Source organism: Nicotiana tomentosiformis, chromosome 12, assembly GCF_000390325.3.
Source record: "Nicotiana tomentosiformis chromosome 12, ASM39032v3, whole genome shotgun sequence".
Lineage (NCBI taxonomy): Eukaryota > Viridiplantae > Streptophyta > Magnoliopsida > Solanales > Solanaceae > Nicotiana > Nicotiana tomentosiformis.
The window spans coordinates 130,861,560-130,887,397 of record NC_090823.1 but is presented as its reverse complement, the minus strand read 5'-3'; the positions used below and the strand labels follow the sequence as shown (position 1 = coordinate 130,887,397).

The 25,838-nt window shown below is 37.7% G+C and overlaps 1 pseudogene; it reads right to left on the bottom strand.

Annotated features, from left to right (window-relative positions):
• LOC104085737 (late blight resistance protein R1-A-like) overlaps window positions 1–25,638 on the bottom strand; it is a 31,755-nt pseudogene extending 6,117 nt beyond the window's left edge.
• Window positions 25,639–25,838: the final 200 nt, after the last annotated feature.

The window sequence follows — 25,838 nt, the reverse complement described above, 5'->3', positions numbered from 1 at the left end:
TTGATCACTACTTCTGAGAGATGTCTTCTTAGTTCTAACCAATATCTGTCTTCAAAGAGTAGCCTTTTTGAACGTCTGCAACAACTTGACGATATTTTTTGCTCGACTATCGTACACAATTTGATGGAGCTGACATCTTATAGTAATTCCAGTCAGAGAGTTGCTTTGGAGGATCACTTGGCAATCCTTCAAAACATGCTTAACCTCTTGAGAGCCAATATGCCGATAAAAGATCTTGAATTTCTTCAAGATATTGACACTATGGTTATTGATGTTGGACTTCAGTTTTACTCGTTATATGAAGTGATCCAGTTCCACTTCGTATGTTTAACGATGATGAATGTTTGGAGCTACTTCAGAAGAAGGTGTTTGGCGAAGAAAGTTGTTCCCTCTCCTAATGGATATTGGGCAACGAATAGTAAAAAAGTGTGGAGGGTTGCCTCTTTCAGTTGCTTTGGTGGATGGTATTCTGTCAAAGACGGAGAAGAACGAAGAATATTGGGAACAAGTGGCCAAAATTTTAAGTCTCTACATTCACAATGACTCAAGAGCCATTATAGAACAAAGTTATCAGAGTTTACCCTATCATCTGAGGTCTTGCTTTCTTTATTTTGGAGCATTTTTAGAGGACTATGTGATTAAAGTTTCGAAGTTAACAAGGTTATGGATCTCAGAAGGATTCATAAAAAGTTGCAAAGGCAAGAGTTTGGAGAATATAGCAGAAGGTTATTTGGGGAATCTTATTGGAAGAAATCTAGTGATGGGAACTAAAAGGAGTTCTAGAGGTAAGATCAAAGCATGTTCTTGACCTATTGCATGATTTCTGCAAGGAGAGAGAGCAAAGGAAGAGGAATCTTCTCCTATGGATAAATAGATCTTCACATGGAAATAAATAGATCTTCACGAAACAGTATAATAATCATTAGATCTGAATAATCACAGAAGAAAACAGTAACTGAAAGAACAAGGATATACAGGTGCTAAATTACACAATCAAGGATGTAGATGAACGTACTGTCCTTGATAGATCTGCTAGCAATGTAATCAAGGGCTATATCCTTAGCTTTTTTTACCTAATTAGCCTACTACATAAACTAACTAAAAGATGCTAAATTTAGTTTTACTGAACAATGGGACTTGAAATTTACATCCAACATACTTTCAAATCACTTTGGGTTAAATCAAGGTAGTTTTTCTTTTAGTATTTAGTTAACTTTTATTACCAAGAGAAGAAATTTCAGCTACAGAGAAAAACAAACAGAACTGTTCTAAAGTTGGACATGCATCCCCAACTTTAGGAAAACAAGAACTATCTATTACCTGTATTACAGCAATTACTATATTCAAGAATCATCTAATGGTCTATCGGAAACAATCGCTCTGCCTTCTAACGTAGGAGTAAAGTCTATGTACACTACCCCTCCCCACAGACCCCACTAATGTATTTCACTGGGTTTGTTGTTGTTGTTGTTGTATTATATTCAAGAATCAGGTTACAGTATATGTCATGAGCAGCTCACATTTAGGGGTAATAATTCAATTCATCAAGCCTACTAGTCAACCTGGATTTTACACTTCCTTTACAGAAACACTTCTTGAATGATCAATTTAACAATTTGCTCAGCTTGCCTCTGTTTTGCCCGGAAAATCCTCATGTTTCTTTCTTGCCAAACGAAATAAACACATCCAGCTAAGGTTTCGATATATCTACTCATTAGCAGTGCTACCTTTGTAGAGGAGCGTTGGGGCAACGCTAAACTTGTCTCTATGTACCTGTAGTTACGGGTTCGAGCCGTGAAAGCAGCCTGTAATATGGCCATTAATTTGGCTTCTTCTCAAGTGGGGGTGAAATTTTTATGACATTTGACATGACATAATATCCACTATTACAAAATTTGTGGATCATGATATTTGCCATGACATAATATCCACTATTAGGCCAATGATTTCTTGCTATAAATAGAGGAGTTTCTCCCCATTTGTAAATACACAAATTCAAGAGCTTTTCACTCGTCTTTCTTTCTCCTCCTTTATTTCATTATAGAGTATTTTGTAAGAGAGTGAGTGTTATGAAACACTTGTGTGAACCCTTTCTTTGGAGTGATCTTGTGAGGTTATTCTCTTGGGGTATTTGGGACTAATTAGAGTATTTACTCTAATTTTGTACTCTTGTTGGTATACTGAAATTGCTCATCTCCGTTTGTAGACGTAGATCACCTTGACCGAACCACGTTAAATTTGTGTCTTCTTTATCTTCTTTAATTGCCGTTATTATCAACTTCTATTGTCTTTGTTATTGTCATTATAACATTGTTCGGCTAAATTACGCACTACTCGATTTACCGATCCTAACACAGCCATTAATAATGCTTGTATTAGGATAAACTTTCTACATCACACCCCTAGGGGGTACGGCCCTTCCCGGACCCTGCGTGAATGCAGGATACTTTGTGGACCAGACTGCCCTTTTAGCAGTGCTACCTTTGACATGATAATATGGCCAAGCTAGTTCATATCTTCACTCCAGACTATGCTGCAACCACAGAGCATACTTAGACAGTACCTTGGCTCTGATACCAATTGTTGCGGAAGCCAAATGTATATAGTGTGAATGAGTCACAACTACTATACCAAAAATTATGACAACCACTAAATAATAAACAAGACAATAAGACAACAATAAAAGAACACCAGAATTTACGAGGTTCGGCCAATTTTGCCTACTTCCTCGGACACAATCAATATTTTATTCCACTCCAAAATTACAAGTGAAATAATACTAAAGAGAGAAGATACAAATGCCTTAAGAAGATAAAAGGCAAATGAGAGGTGTATTTAAATCCTAAACATTAGGCCTCCTTTTATAGGGTGAAATTCTCATTCAAAATTGTCATCCACCGATGTGGTACTTTTGCCAATTTCAACAAATCTCCACCTTGGCAAAATTCCACATCTTCAATTTTCTCTCAATAACAAATTTTGGTTGTGTCTTCATCTTCAATCTTTAGTGTTCAACAATGTTGATCAAATCCAAACAATGTTGAAACTTGACCGCAGTCACCACTTTTGTCAGCATATCAGCAGGGTTCTCCGTAGTATGAATTTTCTTCACCGTGACTCCACCTTCTTCTATGATTTCTCGTACGAAATGATACCGAACATCAATGTGCTTCGTCCTTGCATGATAAACTTGGTTCTTCGCTAATTGAATAGCACTTTGACTATCACAAAAAATTGTAATATTTTTTTGTTCAATACCAAGCTCCTTTAGCAACCCCTGAAGCCAAATTGCCTCCTTCACAGCCTCCGTAATAGCCATGTACTCTGCCTCTGTTGTAGACAAAGCAACTGTTGACTGCAAAGTAGACTTCCAACTAACTGGTGCCTTTGCAAAAGTAAACACATAACCAGTAGTTGACCTTCGTTTGTCCAGATCACCCGCAAAATCTGAGTCACAATATCCAACTACAGACCGATTGCCTTCCTGCTCAAAAACTAACCCAACATCTACAGTACTATGAATATACCGTAGAATCCATTTCACAGCTTGCCAATGCTCCTTTCCTGGATTATGCATATATCTGCTAATAACTCCAACGGCTTGTGAAATGTCAGGTCTCGTACAAACCATTGCATACATCAAGCTACCAACAACATTTGCGTATGGTACCCTTGACATATACTCCTGTTCAGTTTCATCCTTTGGCGACATAGTAGTACTTAGCTTAAAATGGGGAGCAAGTGGCGTACTAATTGGCTTAGTCTTCTTATCTATGCCAAAACGCTTTAGTACTCTCTTCAAATATTCTTTCTGAGATAAACAGAGTTTCTTTGTACGTCTATCTCTTATTATCTCCATGCCAAGAATTTTCTTTGCCTCACCCAGATCCTTCATCTCGAACTCCTCCTTCAGTTGAATCTTCAACTTATCAATTTCTTCCGAATTCTTGGAAGTTATCAACATATCATCAACATATAGGAGAAGATATACAAAGGAACCATCATTAAGTTTGCGCAAATACACACAATGATCGTATTTGCTTCTCTTGTACCCTTGCCGCAACATAAACTTGTCAAATCGCTTGTACCATTGTCTAGAAGATTGTTTCAATCCGTACAACGATTTTTCAAGTTTGCATACCATATTTTCTTTTCCAGCAACTTTGAATCCTTCTGGCTGATTCATGTAGATTTTCTCCTCCAAGTTTCCATGTAAAAACGCAGTTTTTACATCCATCTGAACTAGTTCCAAATCCAACTGTGCTACCAAAGCCAACATAATTCTAATGGAGGAATGTTTTACAACTGGAGAAAATACTTCATTGTAATCAATTCCCTCCTTCTGAGCACATCCTTTGGTCACCAATCTTGCTTTGTAGCGAACATCTTCTTGGTTAGGAAATCCTTCTTTCTTTGCAAATACCCATTTGCACCCAACTGTTTTCTTTCCCTTCGGGAGATTGACCAATTTCCATGTATGATTCTGATGAAGGGACTGCATTTCTTCATTCATGGCAATCCTCCACTTATTTTCTTTTGAACTTTGGATTGCATCTTTATAAGTGGTACGAACACCATCAGCTATAATTGAGGTTGCGCAAGCAACCGTCTCTATGAGACGAACAGGTTTCGTTATTGTCCTTTTTGGCCTGCTGGTTGCTATTGATTCAAGTTGTTGTCGAGGTTCCTGAGTTGGAATCTCCCTCTCTACTGGCTCTTCTTCCAGAGGGTAATCTTCATGAGTTTCCTCCTCTACTTCTTGTGTAGGAAAAATAAATTTTCCCTCAAACTCCATCTGCTTTGATGCACCACCAGTTTGTTTGACATCTTCAACTGTCACCTTATCTGTTATGGCAGATTCATCAAAGGTAACATCTCTGCTGAATATAATATTCCTTGTCTCTGGACACCATAAGCGGTATCCTTTGACTCTAGAAGTAATCCCCATAAATATAGCCTTCTTTGCTCTCGGATCCAATTTTGACTCTTTCAAATGATAGTATGCAATTGAGCCAAACACGTGCAAAGAGTCATAATCTACAGCAGGTTTTCCATACCATTTTTCAAATGGTGTCTTTCCATCAATAGCAGTAGATGGTAGACGATTAATGAGGTGGCATGCATATGTAATTGCCTCAGCCCAAAATTCTTTGTCCAAGCCAGCATTGGACAACATACACCGTACCTTCTCCAGTAAAGTCCGGTTCATACGTTCTGCCACTCCATTCTGTTGTGGTGTATGTCTGACAGTGAAGTATCGGACGATGCCATCATTTTCACAGACCTTATTGAAATGATCATTTTTGTATTCACCTCCATTGTCTGTGCGAATACACTTGATCCTCTTGCCTGTTTGATTCTCCACCATCGTCTTCCATTTGAGAAAAATTTCCAACACTTCATCTTTCCTCTTCATTGTATACACCCACACTCTTCGGAAAAAATCATCAACAAAGGTTACAAAATAGTGCTTCCCACCCAATGAAGGTGTTTTGGAAGAACCCCAAACATCAGAGTGTACATAATCCAAAATGCCTTTAGTATTATGGATTGTTGTACCAAATTTAACCCTTGTCTGTTTCCCTTTGACACAATGCTCGCAAAACTCCAAGTTGCAAGTCTTTACGCCTTTTAACAATCCTTGATTAGATAGAGCTTTCAAGGATTTTCCTCGAGCATGTCCCAAGCGCATGTGCCATAGCCTGGTTGCTCCTGCCTCTTTGTCATCACTGGATGTCACTGTTGTTGTCCCAATAACTGTACTACCACGATAGCGGTACATGTTATTGTTCTTCCGATTGGCCTTCATTACCACTAGTGCACCGGAGCATATTCTCATCACTCCATTTTCTGCAATGATTTTGAACCCTTTTGATTCTAAGGCTCCCACAGAGATGAGATTCTTCTTCAAACCCGGTACATATCGAACATCTGTTAATGTTCTGATCATTCCATCATGGCTCCTTAATCTTATTGAACCAATGCCATATGAGGTAAGAGGGTTGTTATCCGCTGTGTGGATGACTCCATATTCTCCTTCTTGAAAATTCACGAACCAGTCCTTGTTGGGACACATATGATAGCTACAAGACGAGTTCATCAACCATATGTCTGATGATGTTGATAACTCTGTTGTAACTAATGAGAAGTCTGAATCATCACAATCAGCTACATTTGAATCCATAATGGCCTTTCCATTGTTATGTCTCGCCTTATTCTTCAACTTCGGACAGTCTTTCTTCCAGTGCCCCTTTTCTCGATAAAACGCACATTCATCTTTGCTGGGTCTAGATCTCGACTTGGATCTTCCCTTCTTAGTCCTCGTTTGATTTTGAGGACGACCCCTCACAATTAGTGCTTCTCCTTCTCCGCCCTTCTGTTTTTCTCCCTTTCTTTGTTCATAGCTGTATAAAGCCGAACAAACTTCTCTGAGAGAAATTTCGTCATTTTCATGGAGTAGAGTAGTTTCAAGGTGCTCGTACTCATTAGGAAGTGACCCCAACAACATCAAGGCCAAGTCACCATCATCAAAAGTTGCATCCATATTTTGCAAATCTGTGATCAACTTATTGAAACTGGTGATATGTTCATTCATTGTGGTACCAGGAACATAGGTGAAGCGAAACAGTCTCTTCTTCATGTACAATTTATTTTGACTGTTTTTCTTCAAAAAATTATCCTCCAGTGCTTTCCATAATTTACTTGTAGAAGTTTCCTTTGTGTATGGATATTTCTGCTCTCTAACAAGGTAGGATTGAATGGTACCGCAAGCAACACGATTGATAATTTTTCAATCTTCTTCTCCAATAACATCTGGCTTCTTTTCTTCAATGGCAAGATCTAGCCCTTGTTGAAAAAGAACATCTAGAACCTCGCCTTGCCACATCCCAAAATGTCCTGACCCGTCAAAAATTTCTACCGCAAATTTCGCATTTGACACAATTCTTGTCATAAGCGAAGATGCCAACGATGACGTATTATTGACACTTGATGTAGATTATTCTTATTTATTGTCTTCCATTTTGATACAAAAATTATTTAGTAGCTGACGACACAAATCAAGATTATTTTCTTTCTGGTGTGGAAGATCAGACTAAGCTGCAACCACAGAGCATACTCAGACAGAACCTTGACTCAGTTACCAAGATAGATCTTTTCTGATGTGGAAGATCAGACTATGCTGCAACCACAGAGCATACTTAGACAGTACCTTGGCTCTGATACCAATTGTTGCGGAAGCCAAATGTATATAGTGTGAATGAGTCACAACTACTATACCAAAAATTATGACAACCACTAAATAATAAACAAGACAATAAGACAACAATAAAAGAACACCAGAATTTACGAGGTTCGGCCAATTTTGCCTACTTCCTCGGACACAATCAATATTTTATTCCACTCCAAAATTACAAGTGAAATAATACTAAAGAGAGAAGATACAAATGCCTTAAGAAGATAAAAGGCAAATGAGAGGTGTATTTAAATCCTAAACATTAGGCCTCCTTTTATAGGGTGAAATTCTCATTCAAAATTGTCATCCACCGATGTGGTACTTTTGCCAATTTCAACAAATCTCCACCTTGGCAAAATTCCACATCTTCAATTTTCTCTCAATAACAAATTTTGGTTGTGTCTTCATCTTCAATCTTTAGTGTTCAACAATGTTGATCAAATCCAAACAATGTTGAAACTTGACCGCAGTCACCACTTTTGTCAGCATATCAGCAGGGTTCTCCGTAGTATGAATTTTCTTCACCGTGACTCCACCTTCTTCTATGATTTCTCGTACGAAATGATACCGAACATCAATGTGCTTCGTCCTTGCATGATAAACTTGGTTCTTCGCTAATTGAATAGCACTTTGACTATCACAAAAAATTGTAATATTTTTTTGTTCAATACCAAGCTCCTTTAGCAACCCCTGAAGCCAAATTGCCTCCTTCACAGCCTCCGTAATAGCCATGTACTCTGCCTCTGTTGTAGACAAAGCAACTGTTGACTGCAAAGTAGACTTCCAACTAACTGGTGCCTTTGCAAAAGTAAACACATAACCAGTAGTTGACCTTCGTTTGTCCAGATCACCCGCAAAATCTGAGTCACAATATCCAACTACAGACCGATTGCCTTCCTGCTCAAAAACTAACCCAACATCTACAGTACTATGAATATACCGTAGAATCCATTTCACAGCTTGCCAATGCTCCTTTCCTGGATTATGCATATATCTGCTAATAACTCCAACGGCTTGTGAAATGTCAGGTCTCGTACAAACCATTGCATACATCAAGCTACCAACAACATTTGCGTATGGTACCCTTGACATATACTCCTGTTCAGTTTCATCCTTTATGAATTAATAATATAGCATTATAACAAAAGATACATTAAAAGTTCAAAAACTAAAAATAATTAAAGAAACTCATATAAAATAAAATATTTAGCATGTTTTACAAGTATAAATAATATAATATTATTAAAGTTACTATGAAATATAAATTAACTATAACCTCTTAACTTTCAAACAATTAAAAATTATAATTTCTTAAAAAATATTATCAAACAACATATTTTACCTCTTTAAAAGTAAATACTCAATAAATTTTATCAACACTCTAATTTAAAATATTACTCCTTCATGAATAAATATAAAATTATTTTTAAATAGTAAATAAAGAATGTATGATAATTTTGAGAGACATAGAACTATGAAGATCTATCAAGTAAAGATATAAATTTTGGTCATCTATTTTTAGAAGAAATATTCAAATGATGCTCATTCTCACGATGTTTTCAATTAATAAATATACAATAATATGGTTCGTTATTTGAGTTATTCACAACTTTATATTCCTGTAGATAAAAAGAACTTTAATCATTCATTTGTTAAAGAATTTTAAGAGTCAATGGTGCAAATTAATAAATTCAACACATGATTTGCATAGAAATTACTGGGTGAGTCCCGAGCATTGAGCGTTAGGTGTGTTTAGGGCGCAAAGTTAGGTGCTTGGGGAGTAAGCCTCACAAAACTAAGCCCCACACATGAGTCTCAAGGCGTTTTGATAGTGCCCCGCCCCGGGGCGAGCCCCGAGGCGAGTCCCAAAAAAGTCTTTTAAACACCTCGTGACAATAGTACTTGTATTAAGCTACGAGTTTAGAAATTATAGCTAAAGATTTTCTTTATAAGCTACGGAAAGAAAGAACATTTAACCATATTTCTGTTACGTGGCAATTATATATGTGCGCTTAGCTACGGAATAAAACATGGGCTTTTTTCACTTTTAGCCGGGCTAGAAAATATTTACATTCGGTAGCTGAAAAAATTAATAAAATTTGTATAACTTTTGTATATAACATACAGAATATACATATATACAAAAAATATATAAGAAATATACATTTTTAGATTATTATTTTGAAAGCAGCTATCATTCATTTTCCCATAAAACATTACATTACTACACATTGAAGAATTCGCCACAAGTATTGGTAGTCACAAGAATTTTTGCAGAATCCTTAGATTCCAAAATAGGTTTCAAGTTACACATAATTGTATATTAAATCTCAAAATATTTTACAGTACATAATTCTTCTATGACACCAATTATAGTACTAGAATTTTGCTTGAGACTCGAAGCTTCACAATCTTTTCCTTTCTCTCCTGACATTGTCTCCAACTGCACCTTAGTTTGACAGCTGCTTTGTAATGTTTTCACATATTTTCCTGTTAATTTTGATAAAGTAAATTAACACCAGAAAATAGAAATAACTGATTGTGTTTATATATCCAAGAATAAGTATGTAACCCTACATTATAATTTCAAGAAAGAATTATAGATCTTCATTGATCAAGTATTAGTCGGGCTGCACTTTCCAGCTAAGTTCATCAGGTGGGTAATATGCCTATGTACTATTACATACTCAATAACTATTAATGGAAGGCTAGGGAAACCCTTTGCAGCAAAAAAGGGGTTGAGACAAGGTGACCCAATGTCTCCTTTCCTCTTTGTATTAGCTATGGAGTATTTCAGCAGGCTATTAAGGAATATGGCTAAAGACTCAAAGTTTAAATACCACCCTAAATGCGCCAAAGAAAAGATCATTCGGCTTGGCTTTGCGGATGATCTCTTGCTACTCTGTAAGGGAGATATCGAGTCTGTGCAATTGCTCTTCGAAAGTTTCCAGTTATTCTCAAAGGTCTCTGGACTTACTGCTAAGTGCTAACCAAAGTAAAAGTTCAGTATACTTCGGAGGGGTTCCCCCCTGTCAAGCAACAACAAATTCTGGATATGCTAGGATTCTCTAAAGGTGACCTCCCTTTCAGGTATCTAGGAGTCCCGCTTAGTTCCAAGAGATTGTCGATGACACAATGTAGACCCCTACTAGACAAGATGTTGGATAGAATTACTAACTGGACAACCAAATTCTTATCATATGCTGGAAGGGTCATATTGATTAAGAGCGTGTTGTTTGCCATACAAACCATTTGGGCTCAGATCTTTATCCTTCCAAAGAAGATTGTGAAACAAATTATTACTACATGTAAAAGATTCTTATGGACTGGTGCTAAAGAGGAAAATAGAGCACTTTTGGCATGGGATACTTTGTGTCATCCAAAATCAGCTGGGGGCTTGAATTTTATTGACATAGAAAAGTGGAATAAAGCGGCAATTTGCAAGCAATTATGGAATCTGAGCAAAAAACAAGAGGATACATTATGGGTGATATGGGTGCATGCCTATTACTGGAAGGGCGGCTCTATATGGAATGCAAACTTTCAACAGGCATTTTGGTGCCTCAGCAAAATTACTACCGCAGGCAAATATGTTACCCAAGCTGGCATGACAATGAATGAGCTAATTAACATGGAGCACTTTTCTATCAAGAACATGTATCAAAAGCTCAGGGGTGACTATCCTAAGGTTCCTCGGAGAAGAATAAGTTGCAATAATATTGGTACACTTAAATGGTTATTCATCGTATTGTTGGCTACTCGTGGAAGATTGTACACAAGAGAAAGGCTGTATAAGTAGGGAGTGGTTTCATCTAATATATGTCCCTTATGCAACCAGGCAACTGAGAGTATAGCACATTTGTTCTTTCAATGCACAATTGCTGCTGAAATATGGAGTTAACTGCTGCAATGGCAAGGTATTCGGAGGCAAGTAATGAGCTGGAATGATGAACTTGACTGGGCTGCAGTTAACTATAATGGCAAGAATCCAGAGGCTGAGCTGTACAGGATGTTTTTGCAGATATACTAATCTAACAATGAACATAAAGATTCAAATTTTCTCTTCCCAATTAACTAGAAGAATAAAGATATATATATATATATATATATATATATATATATATATATATCTTTCTTCACTTTTTATATTAAATACTATAAATGTAAATAAATAGAACAAATTAACTATTTCATGAAAAATGATATTCTGAAATATACAGAACATAAAATGAAAATATAAAAAATATTTAGCAATAAAAATTAAGTCTGCAAGTTTAGGGTTGACTATAATTATACATTTAGTGATACATTTTTTATATCAAATTATGATATTGTTAGTTTTATCATATGCTCCTATTTAAACTATATTAAATATTAATTTTAATTTTTAATTAGATTTATGATAATTGTTAAGTCATTAATTTTAATAGACCATAGCGTCAATAACTTTTTATGCTGTTTTGAACTGAATATAATTAGTGATCAATATAATTAGAAAGCACAGTAGTTTTTTTAAAATGTGGTATAATTAGATACTCAAATTTAATTAAATAATTCTTTAAGTTATTTAAATTATATTGAAGCTTACAAGGAATATTTAATTTAAAATAAATTATGATATAACGTTCTCTTTTTTATACACTCTTATATCAATCATATTAAATTTTTAATAATTTTTTGAAATAAAACATAGTAGTATCAGAATTACTAAAGTATTGCAAATATAAAATAATAGTCACAGAAGAGACAACACCTCGTGTAATATACAAACATTAAATTCCCAATTGTTAGTTTAATGTATAATGAGTTTTAACAATAATAACAACAAGCCCAATATAATTCCACAAGTGGAATCTAGAGAGGGTAGTGTATACGCAGACCTTACTCTTACCTGGTGAAGGTAGAGAGGCTATTCCAATAGACCCTCATCAAAGAAGAAGCCGGGAAAAAAAGTAGCATCAAACAGTAACAACAGGGAAATAAGACAAATGAAGCAAACGAAACAACATGCAGTAATAAAGATCGAAGAGTAGAAAAATACAAGGGTGTTACTTTTGTCACCGTTATTTATAACATGAATAAAAAATATTTGTTTAGATTCAACATTTCTTGCAAATTATTTATTGTGACTAAAATATTACTGTAGCTATAATAACTTCAAAGGCGTGACAAAACTTATATTTGGCTGCAAAATTTTACTTTAGCAATGAGTTTCTAGCTAGTAACCAAGTTATTGCCACAAATTTTTAAAATATGAAGTAAAAGAATCTATTCAACGATAATATTTTGTTTCAAGTAAATACTTGTGGCTAAAATATTAGAATTGCTACAACAACTTCAAACATGTGGCAAAAATTTATGATTAGCTACTAAATTTCATTGTAGCAATAAGTTTATAGCTATTAAAACAGTTATTGCCACGAATTATTATAACTTGAAGCAAAAATATTTCTTTAGCTATAATATTTTATTTCAAGTAATTTTTTGTGGCTATAAGATTGCTATAATAATTTCAAATGCATGGCAAAAATATATTATTAGCTACGAAAAATTATTGTAGCAATAAAATTATAGATATTTGGGTAAATATTGCCATGATATTTAGCATGCAAAAATAAGGAATTAGTTTTGCCAATTTAATTTTTGTAACTAAAAAATTTTATACGATTATAAATAGCCACGGGATTTCAATTTTTTTCAGTCCTTGTTAGATATTAGCCACGATTTTCATATTTGTAGCCGACAATTCATAGCTATATATATGCATTATGTTGTAATTAATGTCGAAAATTTGCCGTTTCCAATGATTTGTCTTCATAGTTTAGTGACTTTTGTTACCCGAAAAAAAAAAAAAGAAGATAACCCATCAGTTGTCACATTAAGGGACAGTTGACTTTAAGGACAAGGAGCAGCATCAACTTTTACTTTAAATCTAATTAAAGTAAAAAGCCTACATGAAGACAGTTCCTAGTTAAGTGTTTGCGTTCAGAAATACTAATTGGTTTTGATGAGTCATTTTTTAGCGTTAAAGAAATATTTCTTAGTTTTTTTTTTTTGATAAGGTAAATTGTATTAATCAAAAGGGAGAGAACTCCCGTATACACGAAGTATACCAAAGACGTAGAGAATTTACATCAGAACATGATTCTCTACAAAAAACGCTCAATCTTCTATACAAGTAGGGGCTAAATGAGTGCACCAAAAAGCGATCAAAGATAAAAGATTATTCTTAAGATGTGAAAAAGGAGACTCAATCTCCTCAAAAGCTCTCCTATTTCTCTCCCTCCATACTACCCACATGAGAGCTAACGGGGCGAACTTCCACGCCTTCTGCTTTCTTCTTCTACGAAAACCGCCCCAGCTATGTAACATTTCCTTTACAGTGCTTGGCATCACCCATTGAACACCAAAAAGATTCAGGATTGCCCTCCACAAAGCAGAGGACACAGGGCAATGCAACATAAGGTGATCAACTTCTTCCCCTGAGCTTTTGCACATGTAACACCAACTAACAAGTGTAATTCCCCTCTTTCGGAGATTTTCAGCAGTCAAGATCACTCCCCTTGCCGCTAGCCATGCAAAAAACCACACCTTCGTGGGCGTCCTAGGAATCCAGATCGAGGAGTATGGAAAAGTGGTCTCCTCTCTCACCAACATACTCTGGTAAAAGGACTTTACGGTGAACAAACCATCGCCACGCAAGCCCCATCTCCAAGAGTCACAGGATGGCTAAAGTCTGTCTTGCCCGTATAGTAGCGCCAACAAAACTTGGAGCTCCGCAATCTCCCAATCTTGCATGTTCCTCCTGAATGAGAGGTCCCATACTACCCCTCCCCCCATTACCCCCCTTCATGCTCCTTGCGAATCTGTTGGACCATCAGTTCTTTCTGGTTTGAAACTCTGAAGACGTGGGGGAAGGAGACCCTGAGAGTATCTTCTCCACACCACCTATGATTCCAAAAGTTGATTCTCCCTCCATCTCCCACCCTGTAAGTGATGTTGCCACTGAATGCTTCCCAATTCTTCATGATGCTCCTCCACATGCCACACCCGAAAGGTATTGTGATCGCCTTGGTCCTCCAACCCCCTCCCGTTGAGTCGTACTTTTCTACTATGACCTCCCTCCATAGAGCATGCTCTTCTACCCCAAATCTCCACAACCACTTTCCCATTAAAGCTCTGTTAAATACCCTAAGATCTTTCACTCCAAGTCCACCCCCCTTCTTTGGGAAAGTGAATGTCTGCCAATTCACTAGATGAAAATTTCTAGTTCCATCCACCGCATCCCACAGAAAGTTCCTTTGAAGTCGCTCCAGTTTTTCTGTGATGCTCACCGGTGCTTGCAATAGTGAAAAGTAATAGGTGGGCATACTCGATAAAGTGCTTTTGATAAGCACTTCCTTACCTCCTTTTGACAAATACCATTTCTGCCACCCTGCTAATCTTTTTTCAACCCGTTCGATCACTGGATTCCAAACCGTAGTATCCTTATATGAAGCGCCCAAAGGGAGGCCCAGGTAAGTAGCGGGAAGGGAGCCCACCTTGCATCTGAGAACACCAGACAAGGCATCAATATTAGTAACCTCACCTACCGAGAAAATCTCACACTTGCCGATGTTGATTTTGAGTCCTGATACTAACTGAAACCACTGCAGGACCTGCTTCAGGTAGGTCAACTGATTCATGTCGGCATCACAGAAAACCAGTGTCATCCGCAAAAAGCAAATGTGAGACTCTTCGGGCACTGAGCACCCCAATCGGAGCTGAGAATCCTCTCAAGAAACCTCCGCCGCCGCACGATCCATCATTTTGCTCAGAGCATCCATCACTAGAATGAATAACATGGGGGATAGGGGGTCACCTTGCCTGAAACCCCTGGATCTGCCAAAGAAACCACACGGGCTACCATTAACCAGGACAGAGAACCTGACTGAGGAAATGCAGAACTTTATCCATCCCCTCCATCTTTCCCCAAACCCCATCCGCATCATAATGAAGTCCAAGAACTCCCAATTGACATGGTCGAAAACCTTCTCAAGAGCCAACTTGCATAGTAAGCCGGGTTCTCTATTTTTCCTTCTGGAGTCTACAAGTTCATTTGCCACCAAGGCAGCATCCAGTATTTGCCAACCTTCCACAAACGCATTCTGGGAGGACGAAACAGTCATGTCAAGTACCTTCTTAAATCTGTTGGAAAGCACTTTAGAAATAATCTTGTAAATGCTCCCCACGAGACTAATAGGCCTGTAGTCTCTGATACAAGATGCACCTTCTTTCTTAGGCACAATAGTAATAAAGGAAGCATTGATACTTCTCTTGAAAATACCATTCGCATGGAAGTATTCAATGGCTTCCATCAACTCCCCCTTGATGGTGTCCCAGAAGAGCTGAAAGAAAGCCAAGGAGAAACCATCAGGCTTGGGGGCCTTATCACCAGCACAACTCGACACAGCCTCGTGCACCTCCTCCTCCTCGAAAGCCCTTTCTAGCCACTCGATGTCTCCCTCCCCTATATGGTTGAACTCTATTCCCCCCAAAGTCGGCCTCCAACTAACTTCCTCTTTATATAAGTTCTCATAAAACCCCGCTATCGCCCCTTTTACCTCCTCCTCTCCCTCAATCCTCACCCATCCACAACTAAGGACTCTATGAAGTTTCTCCTTCGCTTTGCGACCGCCACCCTATGGAAAAACTTGGTATTTGAATCCCCCTCCTTTAACCAGAGCACCCTCAATTTTTGCCGCAAACTAGTCTCCTGAGCTATTGCTAACTCGACTATTTCCCTCTTAACCTCCCCCAATCTCTCTTTCTCAGATTCGTCTAACTCCCCCGCCCCTACGCCTCTTTCTAAATCCCCCAATTCATGCATAAGCTCCCTTATTTTAACCTCTACACTCCCAAAAACCTCCTTATTCCACCTAATAATATCTCCCTTGAACAATTTGAGTTTCTTCGAAAGACGGTATGAAGGTGACCCTGATACCCCGTAGCTTGTCCATCATTCTTTCACCTTGTCACCAAATCCTGGCACTTTCAACCACATGTTTTCGAATCGGAAGGGAGCACGCACCCCCCTCCCTCTGCATCCATCTAGCAAAATAGGCAAATGATCTGAAGTCAACCTGGGTAAAGGGATCTGCAACACATTCGGCACCAGCTCATCCCATGAGGGAGATGTCAGGAAACTATCAAGTCTAGACCTTAAGTTAGAATCCTCCGCCCTGGCCCAAGTAAACCTTTCCCCTGACAAAGGAAGGTCAATGAGAAAGTGATCATTGATGAAGTCAGAAAACTCCTCCATGGCCCTCGAAATCACACTACACCCTAATCTCTCCTCCGGGAATCTAATAGTGTTAAAGTCTCCCCTTAGAACCCATGGAATGTCCCATTCCCCCATAATATTGGCCAGTTCCTCCCAGAAAGACCCCTTGGACCCTTCCCCTACCGTCCCATACACTCCCCCAAATCCCCACTCCGCCCCACTCATTCTATCTTTAACGAGAGCTGCCAAAGAGAAAACACCCTTCCTAATCTCCTTTACCTCCAAGCTTCTATCATCCCACATAAGTAGAATGCCACTGGCACTTCCCGCTGCTGGGACCCAGTCATATTTCACCCAACTACCTCCCCAGGCACTTCTCACGATCGCATCTGACAAAACTTCCATTTTGGTCTCCTGAAAACAAACTAGGTTGGCACCCCACTCCCTAACTCCCACTTTGATGATGGCCCTTTTGTTTGGGTCATTCATCCCCTCACATTCCATGAAAGGATCTTAACTTCCATAAGCGACAATAGCCCCCATTTCCCCACCTCCCTCCTCACCCCCCTAGCCGAGGTCCCTTTCTCCCTGTCACACACCCGGCCCCTTCTCTGATACACCACTACATCCCCTAAGTTATTTTGCTTAACACCTTTACCCAACTCCATCCCTGCACCATCGTAAAGAGATTGCTGCTCAATCTCCCTCAACAATTCTAACACCCTATCTTCCTTTCCTTCAACAGAAACACCTAGAAATTTCCCAAAGTTTAATAGTTTATCCTCCATCCAGAAAGACATATCCCCTCCTCCGATCCTTGACAAACTTGGGCAGGCTTCTTCTATATGTGCCCTTTCCTTGCTACTATCAGAGGAATACAAGACCATAGCATTGCTAGCACTACGAGTTTTAACCTCCGAAAGGGTCTCACCATTTCCTTGAGGGTCAGCAACCTCTGAAATTAACACCTCGCTGCTATAGGAATGTCTAGAACAATCAATAGTGTAGCATGGTGGAAGAGAGCATGGAACCCTTGGCGGCATATTAACTGAAAGTACTGGTCCGACACTAACATCAATTCGGGCATGCTCAACAATCACCCCAGAAGAAGAAGAAACTTTAAGTGTGGCCTCAGCACAAAAGTTCCCATCGAACCACCTGTTTTCTCTGACAAGAATTTCTAAAGCTTGAGACTTGTCAACAAAACGAAAGAGATATTGAGTGTCCCCCAATTGCGATATTTTCAGCCCGTCCTTGACGTTCCATGCCTCTGCTGCCCAATTCCTAACAGCATCCGGAGAACCAACCCATTTGGAGAAAGACCCAATGAGACTAGATTCCAAGAAACCCTTGCGCCTAAGAGTGTGCCCCTCGGACAGCGAGAAGTGCGGCTCATGTCCTACGTCGAGCTTTCGATGGCATCTTCCCCCCAAGTTCTAGGGCTGGCCAAGAGACAGCTTTGATAAAAGACATGTTTTTCAGTTTTCTAGATTCTAAAGAGAAAAAGGAGCTTCTCTCTGTACAATCCATCATATTATAAATGCGGCTGTCCCGGAAAAACTGGCCGGAAAAAACCTCAATAGTTGGAATAACAGTATTCACAGTGGGTGAAAACAGTATATAGGAAGGGAGTAAGGTTTTCTCGTACTGAACAAAGGAAACAAACGTCAGAATCTGGGGTTTAAAGGCCGGAAAAAGAAAACATCGTCGGAATTTGGTGAAACTTGCACGGGATGGCTCGGAAATACCTCGAGAAGAGGCTGTCTGAAGAAAGTTTTTTTTGAAAAGTCGCCGGAAAAGGCCACACGCGTCGGCGCATGGCTGGGATCTCGCCGGAAAGACAGGCGAGTTGGCGGCGCGTGAGGGCTCGGTTGCCGGGGGAATTTACTGGGGTTTGGTCGCGGGGAGCTTGGCTCTTGATGGGTGTGGTGGAAGTTTAGGAATAAGAAGAGATGGAAGAGGCTCGGCCATAGAAAGCACTGTTGAGACATGCACTGTTCAAGCACTGTTCAGGCAACGAGGAGGAGTTCATGAGTTCAAATCCAATAATAGAGACATATTTTCTTAGTTTTTTTAAAGATCGACAGAATCATTATTCAATATTTTACCAAAATTGTTACTCTAGATAAGGAAGTAATAACAAAGTTCCAACTTCTAGCTACCAGCCCCTCAGCCTTGCTTTATAAATCATTTGGATAACCAATTATCTGCATTTGTTTTGACAAATAATATTTATGAGGATGAAATTTCCTTTTAACTTGTTTACATTAATAGAAACTACACCTAGGCTTCTTGCGTTTATCCATCTTTTATTGCTAAAATATTCACCTTTTTATTTTATAGTACACCTACTTCTTTCAAGAACTTTTACCTCTAATAGATAAAATCAATAAAATACTACAGCTTTAGCAGAGGTGTCAAACAAAATGAATAATCAGTAAAAGGCACGTTAGAAAAATTGGAGAAATTATTTAACTGAGTTTTTAAAATAAGACTTGAATGTACCTGAATAAGAGTTGGTATTTTCGTCTCTCGCGGATAAAGATCTCGAAGCCAGTATTCTGATACATTTCAACTTGTATTTCTCGAATATCCCTGGCTGACTTGTCAACAGATTCATAGCATTTCATTACCTCAATGTACTTTAGAGAAGAGATCTCTCCGAAAGCAGAAGGGATCTCCTTAAGATATTCGCATTCACGCAAAACCAAGCGTTCAAGCTTTGGAAAGGCCTCGTCATCTGTGACATCCCATTCTTCAAAGCCAACTATTTCTTGTAGTTTCAAGACTTTGAGTTCAGGGAAGTCACCATTGCTCACTTCCCATACCTTCTTGTCAAATGTAACGCTTTTCATTTTGAGTACTTGAAGATTCTGAAGCAACGCAATTGTTGACAAGTGTTGAGGATGCAGGCAATACCCTTCTAATGTCAAGTTTTTGAGATTTGGTGCGGAGATGCAAAAGGGGATGGTTACAATGCGAAACATGAATGACCAACAAATCTTCAGCGTCTCAATCTCTGTTGGAAAATTCAATACAAAGTACTGAAATTTGTCAACATCCTCATCTAGGAATGTGCATCTGAGTTCCCGAAGATTAGGTGTTTTTCTCAAAATCAATTCCGCATCCTCGACACAAGAAAAATATGGAGCCGAAAAAGTTCTCAGATGATAAAGGCTTTTGGAGGTCTCGAGTGAATATTTTGCATATTTTATGAAGTTGCAATTGGAAATATGCAAATGTCTCAAATTAACCATATTCCAGAGTGTAAGGGGCAGTGACATTACTCTATAATTGTGTAATATCAACGTCTCGAGGTTCCAACAATTGGTAATGATCGATTTGTCCAACGAATTCTGAGTTCGTGCAGCAAAATATCTCAAGTAAACTAGATCTGTTGGGTAAGAATCAATAGTAGTGAACTGCAAATCCAACACTTTTAGAAACTTGAAGCTGTAAAAGATACTAGAGACAATATCAAATGCAAGGCAATCATTATGCAAAATTATAGAGCCAACATGTGGCCAACGCGTGCTCCATTCTCCAATACGATACCATTTACCATAAATGGACATGCAATGAGCAAGTTGCTCGAGACAGGAAACATTGAAAGAAGGATTGGCATTATATTCCCTGTGAATAAAGAAATTAGCATAAAATTATAATATAACTTGAACACTTAATTAGTTGAACCAAAAAAGTACCACTAATTGGTATATTACCATTTCATCCATTGGACAAGATTCTCTTCCTTTGCTCTCACCTTGCAGAAATCATGCAATAGGTCATGAATACGACATGCTTTGATCTTACCTCTAGAACTCCTCTTAGTTCCCATCACTAGATTTCTTCCAATAAGATTCCCCAAATAACCTTCTGCTATATCCTCCAAACTCTTGCCTTCACAACTTTTTACGAATCCTTCCGAGATCCACAAACGTATTAACTTCGAAACATTAATCACATTGCCCTCTAAAAATGCTCCAAAGTAAAGAAAGCAAGATCTTAAATGATAGGGTAAAATCTGATAACTATTTTCTATTATGGCCCTTGAGTCGTTGTGAATGTGAGGAACTAAATTATTGGCCACTTGTTCCCAACATTCTTCTTTCTTCTCCACTTCTGCTAGAACACCAGCCACCAAAGCAATTGAAAGAGGCAATTGGCCACACTTTTCTGCTATTTGTCGCCCAATATTCATTAGCAGAGAAGGGCAGCTTTCTTCCCCAAACACTTTTTTTCTAAGTAACTTCCAACTTTCTTCATTGTTAAACATACGAAGCGAAAAGGGATTGCTTTGAAATCTGGCGTACTCGGCAATTTCATGATTTCATGTTGTTAGAATGATTCTACTTCCATTATTGGCATCTTGAAAACAACCGATTAAATCATCCCACACACTAGCTTCCCACACATCATCAACAAGAATAAGATATCTTTTCGAAAATAAAGCTTTGCGAAGCAGATCAGCTAATTCATCAGCTTTCTTTTCTCTAAATTCAGAGTTCTCACTGATAACATCACGTAGAATTTCCAATAACAAGTCCTTACGTGAATATACTTGAGACACACAACAATCAGCACGAATATCAAAGTGAGAAACAACTAACCTGTCAGAGTAGAGTCTATAGGCCAGAGTCGTTTTGCCTAGACCCGGCATACCAACAATCGAGATAACATCTCGCCCTTTGGCGCCTTTTACTAGTTGGTCTCTTAAATTTTCTATAACATCGTCAAAACCCACAATTTCTTCATTCATCCTTGGAGACCTTTCCAAATTTGATGCCATATGACTTGTGACAGTGTTCATTGCATCCTCAATCATTTTCTTTTCATGAATCTCTGTAACCTCATCTTTGACAAGAATGGTGTCCTCCACGATATCCAAGAACCAATGTTCAAGGCACCATACAGGAGCTTTTTCGCATATACACTCATCAATTAAGTATTCCATCTCATATGCTTTGCCAATCAATTGTCTAGCACAACGTTGAATTTTGTCGATGTCATTGTGTTGCTCTTCTGCAACAGACTCTAGAAAAGGTTGCCAGCTCTCGAGTTCCTTCTGAATTCTTTGAAGTAGCTTCGTGGCAGAAGCTAGTGAATCTAAATGACGGCTTTGGAACTCTTTCAGGTTTTTTAAAATGAAATCAACATAGCCTAGTCCATGAATTCTTGGCAAGTAATTAGAATGAAACACCTTCCGAATGGGCATGAGTTTCTCTGTGATAATTATTTGTTGAATGTTTCCCAACAAATCAAGAACTAGTGCAGGGCTCACTTCTCCCAGTGCCATGACGTCCTTTTCCTCCTCCTCGCCTTTATATAATGAGTAAACCACGAGTCCAACATCAATAATAAAGGTGTCAATATCTCGAAGAAGAACTTCAAGATCTCGTATTGGCACATGGATGATATCGGCTCTCAAGATGTCGAGCATCTCCTTTAGGATTACCAATTGATCCTTCAAAGTAACACTCTGACTGAAGTTACTATTAGTTGGCAGCTCCGCCAAATCCTGTTGGATAGTCTCCAAAAAGTTGGCTTCATTGTCAGCTGCATGCTCATGATTTTGGATGTTGGGACACCATTGTCCTGATTGTATTGTCGACCTTAAAACTTGCAGGACCGCAATGTAGATCTTGTGAATGCTTGGCTGAATGGGCTTAAACTTCATTTGCAAGAAAAGGGAAACATTGATTTCACCTAGAACAGCCACATCTTGATTTTCGTAGCCATAGCTTGAAAAATACAACCAGACAAGCATTGATGCATGACCGGTCACAGCTAAGACATGAGTGAAGAAATTAGCAAGATGTTGGCTTTGAGGCTCTATGAACCTCTCTGAAACAAAGCAAACAAAAGTTCGCAGCAGTTTCAATTCCTTTAAAACATCTTCAACATGTTCCTTGGTTTCTGGAACATAATAAAGTAATGAGCAAGGATCATCGACTAGATCACGAAGAATCTCCACCACAGTATCCATGAAATCCATTACAAATTTGGGAATAGCAATACCATTCTTCTTGGCTGAAATTAATGGTAACGATGATATTTTAGGAAAGGGGTATTTGGCTCTAATTTCCATCTTAATCAACCAAATCTTGTTTTGTACCTTAAAGATACAAAAATCGAAGTACTCGGCTAGATGTAATTCAGAAAAGTCAACTAGAGCATCTTGAAAGAGTGCTTGGACTTTCTGATTGATATCTAGCATATCGGGTTCATCTGTGAAGCTCTGCAAACTGAGAAAAATATCCAGGAATTTGAATTGCTGTATAAAGAACTGGAATATTTCTCTCGAAATATTGTCAAGTTGTTGCAGATGTTCAAAAAGACCATTCAATGAAGACAAATATTGGTTAGAAGACATTTGTGAGTGAATAAAAGAAAATGTGAAGTTGAACTGCAAAGGGGAAGGAGCAAATTAGATATTTGATACTACTAAGCCTTTATATACAAAACAACATTTTAGACTACTCAGGAGGTTCTTTTTTTTTCCTCTTTGGATTCCTCTTTGTTTGGAATTTTATATTAGTTGCCAGCTATCATATAACCACTCAATAAATTTCCATTCACATTTTATATCAGCAATTTGCATTAATTGTCACGTTACAGTTGACTTTAAGGCCAAAGAGCAGCATCATTTACCAAATCATTTTTTTCTGTTTCTTTTTTATTTATTCTGTTTCACATGGCTCTTGACCTTTCTAAAGGGCAAGTTCTTTTCTTTAAGGATTGGTCAACTTATATTCGATTAATGTTAGGATTGGTCAACTAAAATGAAGTTTTACAGCTTAAACACATATTGGAAGACTATGTATGCAGTTAAAAGTTATACTTTTTAGATGCAAATTTCTCAACACCTGATATGAGATGCTCAAGTAAGGCACATAAGTTAATGACTAGTACTAAAAGAAAAATCGACTAGAAACAACAAGTCTGCAATTTTTTCAGCTAAAAACATACAACCAAAGGAGAGATGATCTAGTTACCCTTTTTCAGAATTTTGAATTCCGGAATTAGAGTATAAAAATAGAGTAATTAAAGTATGGAATGCATGTGGCACGAGATTCCTTTTGTTATCATGTGCAATGACAAGTTTATAGCAATTTACATTTCTTAGCAATTATAATATTAAAGATGGTAGACTTCAAGGACAAAGAATAATAAAGTCATCTTTCACCATTAGAAATAGTCATATAACATGGTTATTGTATCACATGTATATACATGGATCTGTTAATTATCAGATTGACATTAGACTTTAGATATATCAAAGGAAATTTCTATTTATGGATATTATTTGTCATTTCACATGGAAATAAATAGCTCTACACAAAAAAATACAAAATATCCTTAGATCTGAATAACCACATGACAGGAAAACAGTAACTAAAAGAGTTACAATACATTTGTAATCAACCATCAAGTTCACAAATCGAAGAGTATCTATTTATTAAATGAGAAAACAAAAATTCCAGAAATATTAAAGGCAGCTTATATAACTACAGTTCAACTTGGAAGGAACGCAACAAAAAATGACAGTCTAGAGAAAGAGTTAGGGAGAAAAATCTTTGCGTTCGAGGGAACCAACAACTTGGAAGGAGTGCAATAAGAAATTGCAGTCTAAGGAACAAAACAATTAGCAGTATAATGAAAGTAGATTAAACAGAAAATGTAAGAAAAATAGCTTGCTTCAATAGAAAATCAACTCAAAAGCATTTGTCCTTTTTCTTTCCTCTGCCTTAAAAGAAAACCGAGATGACTTAAGAGAACCTATTTAGGAAAAGTCAACTAAAATCGCGAAAATATGTTGAGAGAAAAAAAGACAACACTTCCTTTGTAAAAACTTTGTTTTCCTCTTAATTCCTGCAGCATCTAAGGGGATGTAAGCATAACCTTGAAACACAAAATTAATCTCTAATTCCAACTTATAACTTACTCATATCCTCCCATTTTCCTGTAATTTTTTTTCCCAAACTCTTTTTCATAATTCTACTTGTTTTATTTTCTGAAAACGAATTTTTTCCCCTCTTCATCAATGTATTTGTAGCCTAAGGTTTCCATCGAATCAGCAAGTATGATGCGTAAATTAAAAATCTTTTATTTATGATTGGTACCGAACTTTCCTTTGCCACATTTAATTATGTTACTACTAGTCAACTTCTAATCGATTTGTTCAAATCCTAAAAGTAAAAAAAAATGAAATATATAACATGTTGTACCCATCTAGAGTGACAAGAGTGGGTTGCTCTAGTGGTGAGCACCCTCTACTTTCAACCAAGAGGTTGTGAGTTCGAGTCACCCCAAGAGCATGGTGGGGATTCTTGGAAGGAGGGATCCGAGGGTCTATCGGAAACAGCCTCTCTACCCCAGGGTAGGGGTAAGGTATGCGTACAAAATATACTCCTCAGACCCCACTAGTGGAGTATACTGGGTTGTTGTTTTTGATGTTGTACCCATCTAGAGTGTAACAACTCATAGTCCCAGCTCCGCTGCTGCAGTATATCAACCCCCAAATCATATATCATTACCCAGATATATCAGGTTTGAGCCTGCTAATGAAAAACTTCCTAAAAATAGCGTTTCTCCCTTAAAAATGAGCTTTACATGGTTAGTCAATCTAGATTAGTCGGGCACAGTGAGTTTCGAATATCAATACCAAATGGTTAAACAAAAAAGAAGCCCCAAATATATATGTAGCTCATACACCAAAACAAACAGACACAAACAACTTCCGTTTCATACTTTTTGGCTAACCATAACCAGATAATGATATTAATTCTTCACCATAAAAGAGAGACTTCAAATTAGCATTGGAGAAAAACATACCCAGGAATTGAAGAGTTCCTTATATAATTGGGCCTTGGTTGAATCGACTGATTTCGAATGGGAACCTCAATTTTAACCTAAGTTCATCCATTTTCATCCGAATAATTTCTCCTACGCCGCTTTGCCATCTCAGTCTCTAACGCTCTCCGATTGTTTTTCTTTGTACGTGTGAGATTTGAATTACCCGCCATTTTTACTCTCTAAGAAAGGGATTTGGACAAATAACTCGGCGGCATTTGAGATTTTGATTTTTGGGTAAAACAGAACAACTCACTTGTCTTTGCATGTAAATAGGGAGGCTAGAGGATTAAGCGATTTAAAAGGGAAATATCATTGTAATAGAGAATTTAGCAGGCATTTGGACATAAGAATTGTAACATTCCGGAGAAAAATAATTTTTTTTAAAGTAAAAATGATATTTGAAAAGTCGAGTTCTATTTGGACATGAATATAATTTTAGGTTATTTTTAAATTTTTGTGAGTCGTGAAAATTTTGAAAAATAATTT